The 13,764-nt window shown below is 45.9% G+C and overlaps 1 long non-coding RNA gene across 1 annotated transcript; it reads left to right on the top strand.

The window, feature by feature from the left end:
• The first annotated feature begins 6,632 nt into the window (after nt 1–6,632).
• LOC142301252 (uncharacterized) lies at nt 6,633–8,079 on the top strand. Its single transcript, XR_012752717.1, has 3 exons — nt 6,633–6,706; nt 7,197–7,242; nt 7,996–8,079. It is a non-coding gene; the product is annotated as an uncharacterized LOC142301252 (long non-coding RNA).
• The last annotated feature ends 5,685 nt before the right edge of the window (nt 8,080–13,764 follow it).

The raw sequence follows: 13,764 nt of genomic DNA, 5'->3' as shown, positions 1-13,764 counted from the left end.
AGAAGGCACTGGGAATATGCAAATTATCCTCGCAAGACTCCTTCCCTGGCTTTCAGAAGTCTTCCTTCCGGCTGTAACGGCCAAAACCCGGTTCTCCTTGAGCTCGCGGTGACTCTTCACTTATCCCAGAAGGCACTGGGAATATGCAAATTATCCTCGCAAGACTCCTTCCCTGGCTTTCAGAAGTCTTCCTTCCGGCTGTAACGGCCAAAACCCGGTTCTCCTTGAGCTCGCGGTGACTCTTCACTTATCCCAGAAGGCACTGGGAATATGCAAATTATCCTCGCAAGACTCCTTCCCTGGCTTTCAGAAGTCTTCCTTCCGGCTGTAACGGCCAAAACCCGGTTCTCCTTGAGCTCGCGGTGACTCTTCACTTATCCCAGAAGGCACTGGGAATATGCAAATTATCCTCGCAAGACTCCTTCCCTGGCTTTCAGAAGTCTTCCGGCTGTAACGGTCAAAACCCGGTTCTCCTTGAGCTCGCGGTGACTCTTCACTTATCCCAGAAGGCACTGGGAATATGCAAATTATCCTCGCAAGACTCCTTCCCTGGCTTTCAGAAGTCTTCCTTCCGGCTGTAACGGCCAAAACCCGGTTCTCCTTGAGCTCGCGGTGACTCTTCACTTATCCCAGAAGGCACTGGGAATATGCAAATTATCATTGCAAGACTCCTTCACTGGCTTTGGGGTTTGCTGTTAGACCTGCCTCCCGCAGGTCCTCAATCACGGCCTGTAGTTTCTGGAGGTGCGTCTCCCAGTCCAGGCTGTATATGACTGTCATCCAAATACGCAGAAGCATACTGCCTATGGGGCCTCAGGACTCGGTCCATCAACCTTTGAAAGATTGCCGGCACCCCGTGTAGTCCAAACGCCATATACACATACTGGTATAAACCTTCCGGTGTAGAAAACACAGTTTTCTCTTTAGCGGCCTCCATTAGCGGGATCTGCCAATAGCCCTTCGTTAAGTCTAGGGTCGTGATATACCGGGCTTTTCCAAGCCGATCTATTAATTCATAGACCCGTGGCATAGGGTAGGCATCAAATTTGGAGACCGCATTTAGTCTCCTGAAGTCATTGCAGAATCGAATGGAGCCGTCTGGTTTCGGTATTAACACAATCGGACTCGACCAGGCACTATGCGATTCCTCGATTACACCTAACTAACATTGTCTTCACTTCTCGGGAGACAGCTTCCCGCCGAGCTTCCGGTATTCTGTAGGGCTTTACCTGAACTGTTACCCCAGGCTCTGTTATGATGTCATGTTTAATGAGAGTGGTCTGCCCGGGCTTTTCCGAGAAAAACTCGCGATTGTTGATTACAAACTGCTTGATGTCTGTCTTTTGCCGCTCCGACAGAGTCTCCGCAGTCCCGACCTCCGGTATGGTCTTCTTGCAGACCGGAAGGGCCAGACCTGCTGACGGAGCTGGACGGTCCTTCCAGGGTTTTATCAGATTCACGTGATAAATCTGTTCAGGCTTCCTTTTACCAGCCTGGTACACTTTGTAGTTTACCTCACCCACCCGTTCCATAATTTCAAAGGGGCCTTGCCACTTTGCCAGAAATTTGCTTTCTGCCATGGGGACCAGGATCAACACCCTATCTCCGGGTGCAAAAGTACGGATCTTGGCCCCCCCATCATAAATCCTTTTCTGTGCTCCTTGAGCCTGTATTATATGCTCTTTAACGATGGGCATCACAGCCGCAATACGGTCCTGCATTTGGGTTACATGGTCTATTACGCTTTTGAACGGGGTGACCTGTCCCTCCCAGGTTTCTTTAGCGACATCTAACAGTCCACGGGGACGTCGGGCGTTCCGAAGCTCGAAAGGAGAGAACCCGGTGGAAGACTGGGGCACCTCCCGGATGGCAAAAAGCAAATATGGGAGTAAGTAGTCCCAGTTCTTCCCGTCCTTGTCTATCACCTTACGGAGCATCTGTTTCAAGGTTTTGTTAAACCGTTCGACCAGTCCGTCCGTTTGAGGGTGATACACGGAGGTGCGTAACTGTGCTATTTGTAACAGCCTGCAGAGTTCTTTCATTACTTTGGACATAAAGGGGGTTCCTTGGTTTGTGAGTATTTGTTTTGGGACACCAACCCGACTAAACACATGGACCAGCTCCTTGGCAATGGTCTTGGTGGCCGTGTTACGCAAAGGGATGGCCTCGGGGTAACGAGTGGCATAATCCAAGATGACAAGGATGTGCTGGTGTCCTCGTGCAGACTTGGGGAGGGGTCCAACTAAATCCATCCCAATTCTCTCAAATGGGATCTCGATGATAGGCAGAGGTACTAAGGGGCCACAGAAACGGGGCCTAGGTGCAGAGAATTGGCAGTCGGGACAAGACTCACAAAAGGTGCGAATATCGTGATGCATGCCTGGCCAAACAAAACAGTGTAATATCCTTTCGGTAGTTTTCTGGACCCCCAGGTGTCCCCCCATCACGTGTCCATGTGACAGGTCCAGCACTCTCCGCCTGTAGGCTCTTGGCACAACCAATCGTACTGTGTCATCCCCCTTCTTCTCTATCTGATAGAGAAAGTCATTCTCCAGTGCCATGTAGGGGTAAGCCAGCCTAGTACCTGCATCCACCTGCACCCCGTTTATCATTTTAACATTTTTTATAGCCTGAGAAAGGGTAGGATCTCTCATTTGCTCACTTTGGAAGTCATCTTTCTGGACTTCCGAATTCAGCCAAGAGGAAGGGGGACAGCCGCCCGTGTTCGCCTCTGCCCCGGGTTCTTTGGAATCACCTGCCAGAACTGAAAAGGGGAACTGGAGGTTGTTTTCAGCGGATTCCTCCTCTGAACCCTCTTGTGGGGCATCCTCTAGTGGCTCCGGGCCCACACAAGGTGTGGGAGAAGGATCATCTGTGCGGCTACCCTGGGGTACTAATTGGTTCTCCCACAACTGCAAAAGTGGGGAAAATCCCTGCCCAAAATGACATCATGTAATAACTCTGGGACTAGTCCCACCTGATGATGCACAGACCCATAGGGCGTAGTAATGCAGGAGACCGTTGTGAGGTACGAGCAGGTGTCTCCATGCACACATGTCACAGAAAATTTATCGTACGGTCCCATCGGGACTGCCACCAGACTGGCCTTTACCAGAATAACCACACTCCCCGAGTCCAACAGCGCAACAACAGTATTGCCATCAATGGACACTTCACACAGGTAGTTTTTTCATATCGCCTTGACATGCAGCAGCACACACTACTTGTGCAACCATAGCCCTGCATTTTTCAAAGTCTATGACATCGCACTGCATCGGTTCTATAGTTAGTGGGCAGTTCGCAGCAATGTGGCCCACCTCCTGGCAGCGGAAACACCTCACGGGCCCCTTGCTAAGACCATAGTTTGGCACCTTAGCCCTCACAGGGCCAGCAGTCCTGTTTTCCTCCTCCACTGCCTTAGGATATTTTCCTCCTCCCCATGACCCTGGAACAGTCTTACCAGATCCTCGTCGAGAAGGGGAAGAGGGAGGATGTGTAGCATTGTCCATAAGTCCTTCTGCCAAGGAATAATGCTCAAAAGCAGCAAGGACGGGGTACAAAGTATTAAAATTTAACCTTTAATAAGTCCTATTAAAACGGAAGCAGGTAAAGCCTTACTCCACAGTAGTTATCTTAAAACCAACACAAAACAATCCCCTTTAGCATGTATAGGGGTACCATCAAGGCCAGGACAACGCCTGTACAGATAACAGAAACAGGTAAGCTGACCCATGCTAGGTATACACCAGGACAGCTCACCGGTAGGGCTTGGACCACCACAGTATCAAAATACTTGAGCACTTGAGGGATCTCAGGTTGAGGAATGATACCCCCCTAGCGAAGCATGTCAATACAATGCATAACGGTGACCCTGGGTGGATTTCCTTTCAGGGTATTGATATGATTTTTCCTCCAAAGCGAGGTGGGGACTGGAACAAGAGGATCCTTCAGCGTGAGGCTGAGTGGATCTTCAGGTTAAGAACTGTTACCCCCTCTGGTCTTAATGAAATCCTGTCCTTTGCACCCTTTTTGTGAAAATAGGCTGTTATTAGATAGGAGGGCTAGCCGTCGCACGAGCGGGGGCGCCTCTCACCGTCTATTTTAGGGTGCCGACCTCCGCAGACAGGTAGGGCCTGCCTTTTTTAGGTAGTATTAGTGGTGGAGGTGTAGGTAGGTCTTATTTTCCTCTTTTCTGCCCCTTTCTTTGCCCCCGATTTTACTAATCCATGTCCCAAAAGACCTGTTTTTCAAGTGACCTTCTCTCTACCTCCTTGTGCTGTAGGGGTATATTTATGTATTTTTGTATTTTCTCTGTGTGCTAATCCCCCTCCTTTTGCTAAAAGTGACACCGTTTTTGGTCTATGAGCCAGGTTATTTGTCATATATCTGGTATGGGTTTGAGGGGGTTTGTGTTACCCTCACCCTTTGGCTTTAGGGTTTTTCCCTTTATGAGCCAGTTAGCCCTGTGCACAACTTTGTTGTGCTGGTGCTATGTCTCCCTGCCCGCTCAGTGGAATCAATCTGTTCAATATGAGGGGGCGTGACGCCTTTGACAATGCTCGCTGCCTTCTCCTGGCGGCGGGCTCTGCGCATGCGCCAGCTACGTCTTTGGTTGTGTGACGTTTGCGGTTCAGGCCTGCGTTCCACAGTGCGACCCGGAAGTGTGGGAGGGTCTGCACTGATGCAGCGTCACACGTGGGCAGCCGAGCAGGGCTTAAAAAGATGGCGGGCGCAATGCAGCGGTGCGCAGCATATAGGAGCCCCGCTGTTTGCCGTCCGGTAAGTCCCTGCCGGTACTTTTCCTATCGGTTCGCATGGTGAGTCTGTTCTATGTTATAGGTATCTGATGTTTTATATTTGGTTTTCACAGCATGTCCTGTCCTGTCCTTCTGATGTAAGGATTGACTCTCTATACTCCCCTGACGATTATCTTTGTATATGAAACGCGTTGGGAGAACAAGGACATCAGGACCTCAATCTCTTTAAGGGGACCAGGTGTTAAGTCCACTGAATAGGACCACTGGGACGCCCAGGAAGATATGAGGATCTTTTTTGATAGTGGTTGGATCGCCGTCTGATGTGGTGAGATCGTTCCATCCTCCTCTATCTATAAATACAGGGTTCTTGGACCTTATTTTGATACTGTGGTGGTCCAAGCCCTACCGGTGAGCTGTCCTGGTGTATACCTAGCACGGGTCAGCTTACCTGTTTCTGTTATCTGTACAGGCGTTGTCCTGGCCTTGATGGTACCCCTATACATGCTAAAGGGGATTGTTTTGTGTTGGTTTTAAGATAACTACTGTGGAGTAAGGCTTTACCTGCTTCCGTTTTAATAGGACTTATTAAAGGTTAAATTTTAATACTTTGTACCCCGTCCTTGCTGCTTTTGTCTAATTTATCAGTGTGGTACAGTACCAGTAGCTATATAAATAAACAAGGAATAATGCTCCACTAGATCCACTAGCTGATCCGCTGTCGTGGGGTTTCCATGGCTTACCCACTTTCTCAGAGATGGCGGTAGAGCTCTTAGGTACTTCTCGAGGACAATTCTTTGTATCATCTCTGGCGCTGTCAAAACCTCGGGCTGTAGCCATTTCTTGGTCAAGTGAATAAGGTCGAACATCTGTGACCGTGGTGGTTTATCGGGCTAAGTCCATTGGTGAACTCTCTGTGCTCGCACGGCCGTAGTCACTCCCAGCCGGGCAAGGATCTCGGCTTTTAGTTTATCAAAGTCATGCGCTGCTTCAGGCTCGAGATCAAAGTAGGCCTTTTGGGCCTCACCGGCCAAAAACGGCGCAATCAAGCCGGCCCATCGCTCCTTTGGCCACTTTTCCCGCTCCACCGTCCGTTCAAACGTGGTCAGGTAAGCTTCCACATCGTCCTCTGTGGTTAATTTCTGCCAGTACCGACTCACATGAATCACCCTCTGGTCAGCCTCTGCATTACTCTCAGGTACGGTCGCCAGACGCTGCGCCACCTGCTGCAAAAGTTGGCGGTCTCTAACCGTCGATTCTACCAGTTCCTTCAACTGTGCCGACATCAAGCGATTAGCTTCTTGCTGCACAGCTGCGGATTGTACCAGCGCTTTCACCACATCATCCATTATGAAGCGCTTTAACGTGCTGCCCGTGTTCTCCACCACAATGTGATAACACGCTCCGGGATCGCCTTTGCTGGGTTCAAAGGGCACGTATTCACCTCAGGCAGACAGCTGAATTCAAGGTGTAACTGACGCTTGAGGCCCCTACTTAACCAACTTCTCCAATTTTACCTAGTTTTCTTCTGGTTTGCTCATTAGGTCTCTTTATGCCATTTGACCTTTAACAAGGGGGCTTTTTCTTTGTGTTTTTCTTTGTGTTTCTCTAATGTGTTATGAACCTGACCCTTGGTGACTCATGGCACTCTAATATGCCTATTGCATTCCAATCCGTATATATCTCTATACGAATATACTTTGGCCTTTTATATCCCATTGTGCTTATTGTATTCCTATACTAATAATGTATATTTTTCTCCTTATATATTATGATACCGGTTTTTCCAACAGGCTTTAGCCCATTACATTCCAATATGCTCCTATCATATTCTTCAGCTTGTGTATACTAATGCCTTTTTTCTCCATTTCCCTTTCAGATCTCCCACAATTGATCCCTTCCTCTCCTGCACCTCCCCCTAGTGGCACGCTCTCCTCCACGCCCTGCAGCAGGTAATGTCACCCATCTATAGTATTCCACACCACACACAGCCCTGCACTGTTGCAACGCCCTCTCTATAATTACTATGCCTGCCCATACAGCATGTGACTGCGCGTGTCACTAACGTGGGCCGCACTATGCGTTCCACATATGCGTCCCACAGCGCGTCACTGGATGTGACGCGTCACCGGATATGACGCGCTCCCCTTCCCTCCACCTTCCACTGCCAGCCCTGTGGGCCGCACTATGCGTTCCACATGCGCGTGACCGGCTGTGACGCTCCACCGGATATGACGCACTCCCCTCCACCTTCCATAGCCATCCCCTCCCCCTTATAATGGCGCCAGACAGCGTCTGGGGCTCTCGCCGCTGCCGCCATACACCCAGCCTCTGCTGTTTTCTACAGGCCGTTACTGCAGGTAACGCTCCCCCTTGCCCTCCCAGGCACCATCTCTGCACCCTGCTTTCGACCTCACCAGGCTATGATATTCTCTGTTACAGGCGTTCACCCATCCTCCACAGTGACACTGTCACTCCTCTGCATACGGTATGTAGCTCTCTCCTTGCTCCTTATGGTTGCTGTGCTCATCTGCTGTTCTCTTCCTCTTCCTCCCCTTTCCTCTCTCTACGTTCTTTCTCTTTCCCTCCTTCTCTCCTTTCCTTCTTTCCCTCTCTTTCTCCCTCTCTTCTCTTCCTCCCTCTTTTTCTGTCTCCCTCTCTCTCTTTTTTCCTCTCTCTCTTTTTTCCTCTCTCTCTTTCTCCCTCTTTCTCTTTCTCCCTCTCTCTCCCTCTCTCTCTTTCTCCCTCTCTCTCTTTCTCCCTCTCTCTCTTTCTCCCTCTCTCTCTTTCTCCCTCTCTTCTCTCTTGCTCCCTCTCTCTCTTGGTCCCTCTTTCTCTTGCTCCCTCTTTCTCTTCTCTCTCTCTTTCTCTTTCTCTTTCTTCCTCTTTCTCTTTCTCCCTCTTTCTCTTTCTCCCTCTTTCTCTTTCTCCCTCTTTCTCTTTCTCCCTCTTTCTCTTTCTCTTTCTCCCTCTTTCTCTTTCTCCCTCTTTCTCTTTCTCCCTCTTTCTCTTTCTCCCTCTTTCTCTTTCTCCCTCTTTCTCTTTCTCCCTCTTTCTTTCTATACATGTCTCATTTCTTTTACTACCATATTCTTCCTTTGCTAGGCTTGCTCTGCTCTCCACACCCCAGGATATTGACTTTGCTTGTACCTTTGCCTGACAATCCATTTGTCCCTTTTTCCCCATGGTACTTCCTTGTCTGAAACATGCCTACTAACTTTTATCTCCCTTATGTTATTAGAGCACACTCTGCAATTGTGAAAGAACCTTGCCTCCCTTTATGCATTTCGGTTGTCCTTTGTGACCCGCGCCATCCAGCTGTAACCATTGATGTATGTTCTTTCCCTACATGTACATTTTTGTAAATATTTTTGTATTTATTCTGTATATATTCTGTGTCCCACCTGTACATACATGCACTCATTTTGTCATTTTTCACACCTTTGCAGGCAACTACCTTGAGAAAGGCTCTACGCCGAAACGTCGGTGTTGCTCTGGTTTAGGTTCACTTTTGCAGTGTGTCAATAAATTCACTTGCATCACAAAAAAATCTCTTGCTTTCATTTTGAGTGCTGGGGTTATATACTATTTATAAAGCACTGCTCCAACTTACAAGTGTCTCCTACACAGACAGGCTTACTGTGTTGCCCAGATGGAGACCCTCCCCCAACTTCCCAGATTCCCTTTTACATCAGTCCTTCACATCCCATTAATCCATTAGTAGCCAGGTGATCCTGACCGGCTAAGTCACATAGGACCGATACCGGGGTGAGATATACCTGCCCTCATCCACTTGTCCCACATGAGTCTCACAAGGCCTATAGGCAGGGATTCTAGCCCTACAGACCTTGCTGCTCCTATGTAAAAAAATCTATTCTATTCTCTAATAATACCGTTCTTATCTGCATTTAGTGTAGGGCAAGCTTCTGGAGAAGGGGTAGTGTATTAAAGGCATGTGGGCAGGAATCTTAGCCTTACAGTCCTTGCTACTACTGCTACTTAATAAAATGTATTCTATGCTCTAATATTACCGTTCTTATCTGGATTTAGTGTAAGGCTGCTTTCACACTTGCATGGCTTTGCATCAGTTGCAATACGTCGCCTTGAGGAAATACGGTATCCTTCAAAATATTTTGCAGGATTCCGTTTTTTTCCCCTATACTTGTATGGACAACGGATTGCAACTGATGGCCTTTGCTTTGCATCCGGTGCGCGACACATCATTCGTGGAATGACTGACAGTCGGGCGGCAGCAATGCACCACGTAGCGTTTTTCGGAGCGTCAAAAAAACGCAATGTGCAGGATTCCGTCGGTGTCCGTCGTTTTTATAATGGAAGCCTATAGGAATGGAATCCGTTGGAATGCGTCACTGGATGGATTCCTGTGACGGATCCGTCATTTACCAACTGAGCATGCTCAGATGAGTAAATTCTGGAAAAAAAAAAGCTGCAACGGATCAGTGTTTTTGCAGCATCAGTCGCATCAGTTGTGGCACTATCTGCAACGCATCCGTTACATCAGTCGCACAACAGATTGCAACTGATGCAAAATGACGCAAGTGTGAAAGCAGCCTTAGGAGAGTTTCTTCTGCAGAAGGGACAGTGTCTTATTGTGTCACCCTACCTCCTGGTGCAACATTAAATCAACAGTCCTTTTCAGGGCTAATTCAAATAGATTCTATTCTACACTAATACCGCTCTTAGTCTGCCATTATTTTAGGGTTAGTTTGTGGAGTACGGATAGTGTATTAGAGGCATGTAGTAGGCAGGGATGACAGACCTTGCTGCTACTATGTAAAAACTCTCTTCTCTAATAATACCGCTCTTAGCTGCAATTAGGATGGTTTATAGGCAGGGATTCTAGGCTTACAGACCTTTCTGCTGCTACATACAACCAACAGTCATTTTCAGGGCTAATTTATATAGATTCTATTCTCTAATAATACTGCTCTCATCTGCATTTAGTGTAAGGCAATCTGCTGGAGAAGGGATAGTGTATTAGAGGCAAATAGGCATTCCAGGATTCCAGCCATACAGATCTTTATGCTGCTACATAAATAATGTATTCTATTTTCTAATACTGCTTTTTTCTGCATTTAGTGTGGAACAAGCTAATGGAGAAAGTGTAGTGTATTAGAGGCTTGTAGGCAGGGATTCTAACCTTACAAACCTTGCTGCTGCTGATACTTAAATAAAATCTACTCTACAGTCATGGCCAAAAGTTTTGAGAATGACACCAAAATTATATTTTCACATGATCTGTTGCCCTCTGGTTTTTAATTGTGTTTGTCTGATGTTTACATCACATACAGAAATATAATTGCAATCATATTATGAGTACCAAAAGGTTATATTGACAGTTAGAATGAGTTAATGCAGCAAGTCAATATTTGCAGTGTTGAGCCTTCTTCTTCAGGACCTCTGCAATTCTCCCTGGCATGCTCTCAATAAACTTCTGGACCAAATCCTGACTGATAGCTGTCAATTCTTGCATAAGCATTGGCATTTTGCCAGAATTTGTTGGTTTTTGTTTGTCCACCCGTCTCTTGATGATTGCCCACAAGTTCTCAATGGGATTAAGATCTGGTGAGTTTCCAGGCCATGGACCCAAAATCTCTATGTTTTGTTCCATGAGCCATTTAGTGATCACTTTTGCTTTATGGCAAGGTGCTCCATCATGCTGGAAAAGGCATTGTTGGGCGCCAAACTGCTCTTGGACAGTTGGGAGAAGTTGCTCTTGGAGGACATTCTGGTACCATTCTTTATTCATGGCTGTGTTTTTAGGCAAGACTGAGTGAGCCAACTCCCTTGGCTGAGAAGCAACCCCACACATGAATCGTTTCAGGATGCTTAACAGTTGGCATGAGACAAGACTGGTGGTAGCGCTCACCTCTTTTTCTCCTAATCAGCTGTTTTCCAGATGTCTCAAACAATCGAAAAGGGGATTCATCTGAGAAAATGACTTTACCCCAGTCCTCAGCAGTCCACTCCCTGTACCTTTTGCAGAATATCAGTCGGTCCCTGATGTTTTTTATGGAGAGAAGTGGCTTCTTTGCTGCCCTCCTTGAAACCAGGCTTTGCTCAAAGAGTCTCCGCCTCACAGTGCGTGCAGAAGCACTCACACCAGCCTGCTGCCATTGCTGAGCTAGCTCAGCACTGCTGGTAGCCTGATCCCGCAGCTGAAACAGTTTTAAGATACGGTCCTGGAGTTTGCTGGTCCTTCTTGGGCGCCCAGGAGCCTTTTTGGCAACAATGGAAGCTCTCTCTTTGAAGTTCTTGATGATGCGATAGATTGTTGACTGAGGTGCAATCTTTGTAGCTGCGATACTCTTCCTTGTTAGGCCATTTTTGTGCAGAGCAATGATGGCTGCACATGTATCTTTAGAGATAACCATGGTTAACTGAAGGGAAACAATGATACCAAGCACCAGCCTCCTTTTAAAGTGTCCAGTGGTGTCATTCTTACTTAATCATGACTGATTGATCGCCAGCCCTGTCCTCATCAACACCCACACCTGTGTTAATGGAACAATCACTAAAACAATGTTAGCTGCTCCTTTTAAGGCAGGAATGCAATGATGTTGAAATGTGTTTAGGGGTTAAAGTTCATTTTCTTAGCCAATATTGACTTTGCAAGTAATTGCTGTTAAGCTGATCACTCTTTATGACATTCTGGAGTATATGCAAATTGCCATTAGAAAAACTTAAGCAGTAGACTTTGTAAAAATTAATATTTGTAGCATTCTCAAAACTTTTGGCCATGACTCTATTCTCTAATAATGCCGCATTTAGTGTAGGACAAGCTGTTGGAGAAGGCATAGTGTATTGGAGGCATATTGACATGGATTCTAGCTTTACAGACCTTTCTGCTGCTACGTAAAATAGCTATTCTATTCTCTAATAATAACGCTCTTATCTGCATTTATTGGAAGCCAAACTGCTGGAGAAGGAATAGTGTGTTAGAAGCATATAGTCGGGATTTTAGCCTTACAGATCTTTCTGCTGCTACATAAAAAAATATATATTCTATTCTCTAATAATACTGCTCTTATCTGCATTTAGTGTGGGGCAAGCTGATGGAGAAGGGATAGTGTATTAGAGGCTTGTAGGCAGGGATTCTAACCTTACAAACCTTGCTGTTGCTACGTAAGAAATTTGTTCTATTCTCTAATAATAGTGCTATTAGCTGTACTTAGTGTAGGAAGAATTTCTACTGGAGAGGGAACAGTGTCATATAGCGTCACAGTACCTGCTGGTGCAACACTAAACCAACACTTCTTTTCAGGGATAATGTAAATAGATTCTATTCTACACTAATACCACTCATATCTGCATTTAGTGTACTTCAAACTCAATGTAATAGGATAGTGTATTAAAGGCATGTAGGCAAGGATTCTAGCCTTATAGACCTTACTGCTGCTACGTAAAAAATCTATTCTATTCTCTAATAATACTGCTCTTATCTGCATTTAGTGTGGGGCAAGCTGATGGAGAAGGGATAGTGTATTAGAGGCTTGTAGGCAGGGATTCTAACCTTACAAACCTTGCTGTTGCTACGTAAGAAATTTGTTCTATTCTCTAATAATAGTGCTATTAGCTGTACTTAGTGTAGGAAGAATTTCTACTGGAGAGGGAACAGTGTCATATAGCGTCACAGTACCTGCTGGTGCAACACTAAACCAACACTTCTTTTCAGGGATAATGTAAATAGATTCTATTCTACACTAATACCACTCATATCTGCATTTAGTGTACTTCAAACTCAATGTAATAGGATAGTGTATTAAAGGCATGTAGGCAAGGATTCTAGCCTTATAGACCTTACTGCTGCTACGTAAAAAATCTATTCTATTCTCTACTAATACTACTTTTATCTGCATTTAGTATAAGGCAAGCTGCTGGAGAAAAGATAGCCTGTTAGAGGCTACGTACAGCCAACTTTCCTTTTCAGGGCTAATTTAAATAGATTCTATTCTCAAATATTACTGCTCTTAGTCTGCAATTAGTGTAGTTAATTTCTGGAGTAAGGATAGTGTATTGTAGACATTTAGGCAGGGTTCACTGCGTTACAGTCCTTGGTGCTGCCATATATATCCAACAGTCCTTTTAAAGGCTAATGTAAATGAATTATTTTTTCTAATAATACTGTTTTTAGCTGTGCATATGATTTCAAATGCGCAAGGCATGCAGTAAGGGACAGGAAAGTGAATGTCTCACTGATGAGGGTGCACGCAGAGGCCGTAGGCCAGAGCAAACCCATATGACAATACTGGCGACAGAGGTCAGAGGTCCGTAGACAACCAAGGAGTAGAGGGGAAGAAGACATACAGCAGGATCATCAGAGGAAGGGGAACATTGTCAAAGGTCTAGGACACTATCATTAGACCTTCCAGCGCTCAGGCTCTGATGTGATGGGTACTTTGCCAAGGATGGGAAAGTTTATGAAGATGGTGAAGGATTATCTAGCTGATCGAACCACCATCCTCCATAATTCCTCTGTGCAGTACAACTATTGGGTATCCAAACTTGACACAAGGCATGAACTGTCCCTCTACACCTTGGAAGTGCTGGCCTGCCCTGCTACTAGTGTTTTGTCTGAGCGAGTTTCTAGTGTTGTAGTAAGCATAATAACCCATAGGTGCATCCTCCTGTCAACTAAAAATGCTGACAGGGTGACTATTATCAAAATTAACAAAGCGGGGATCAGCCCAGACTTCTCAACCCCACTAGATAACAGCAGACTAACCTAAATTCAATTGTAATGTTCCTTCTAAACACATGAATGTATAATTTTGCAGTTCCTAAGAATATTTGAAGACTGAACAAATTGCAGCAAAATTTAAAGCTAAATGTCTTAACAGATGTCAGGTAACTAAAATAAAATGACTGCTTACCTAAATGAAAAAAAGACATGGTACTTCAGGGTTCCCTTCAGTAAGTGAAAGATTGTCAGAATATCTCCCCTTTTTATTAGCTGGAACAATTAACCCTGAAACCAATGAAAATGAAG

The sequence above is a fragment of the Anomaloglossus baeobatrachus genome, chromosome 4 (genome assembly GCF_048569485.1).
Source record: "Anomaloglossus baeobatrachus isolate aAnoBae1 chromosome 4, aAnoBae1.hap1, whole genome shotgun sequence".
Taxonomy (NCBI): Eukaryota; Metazoa; Chordata; class Amphibia; order Anura; family Aromobatidae; genus Anomaloglossus; species Anomaloglossus baeobatrachus.
This window is presented reverse-complemented; position numbering and strand designations above follow the sequence as displayed.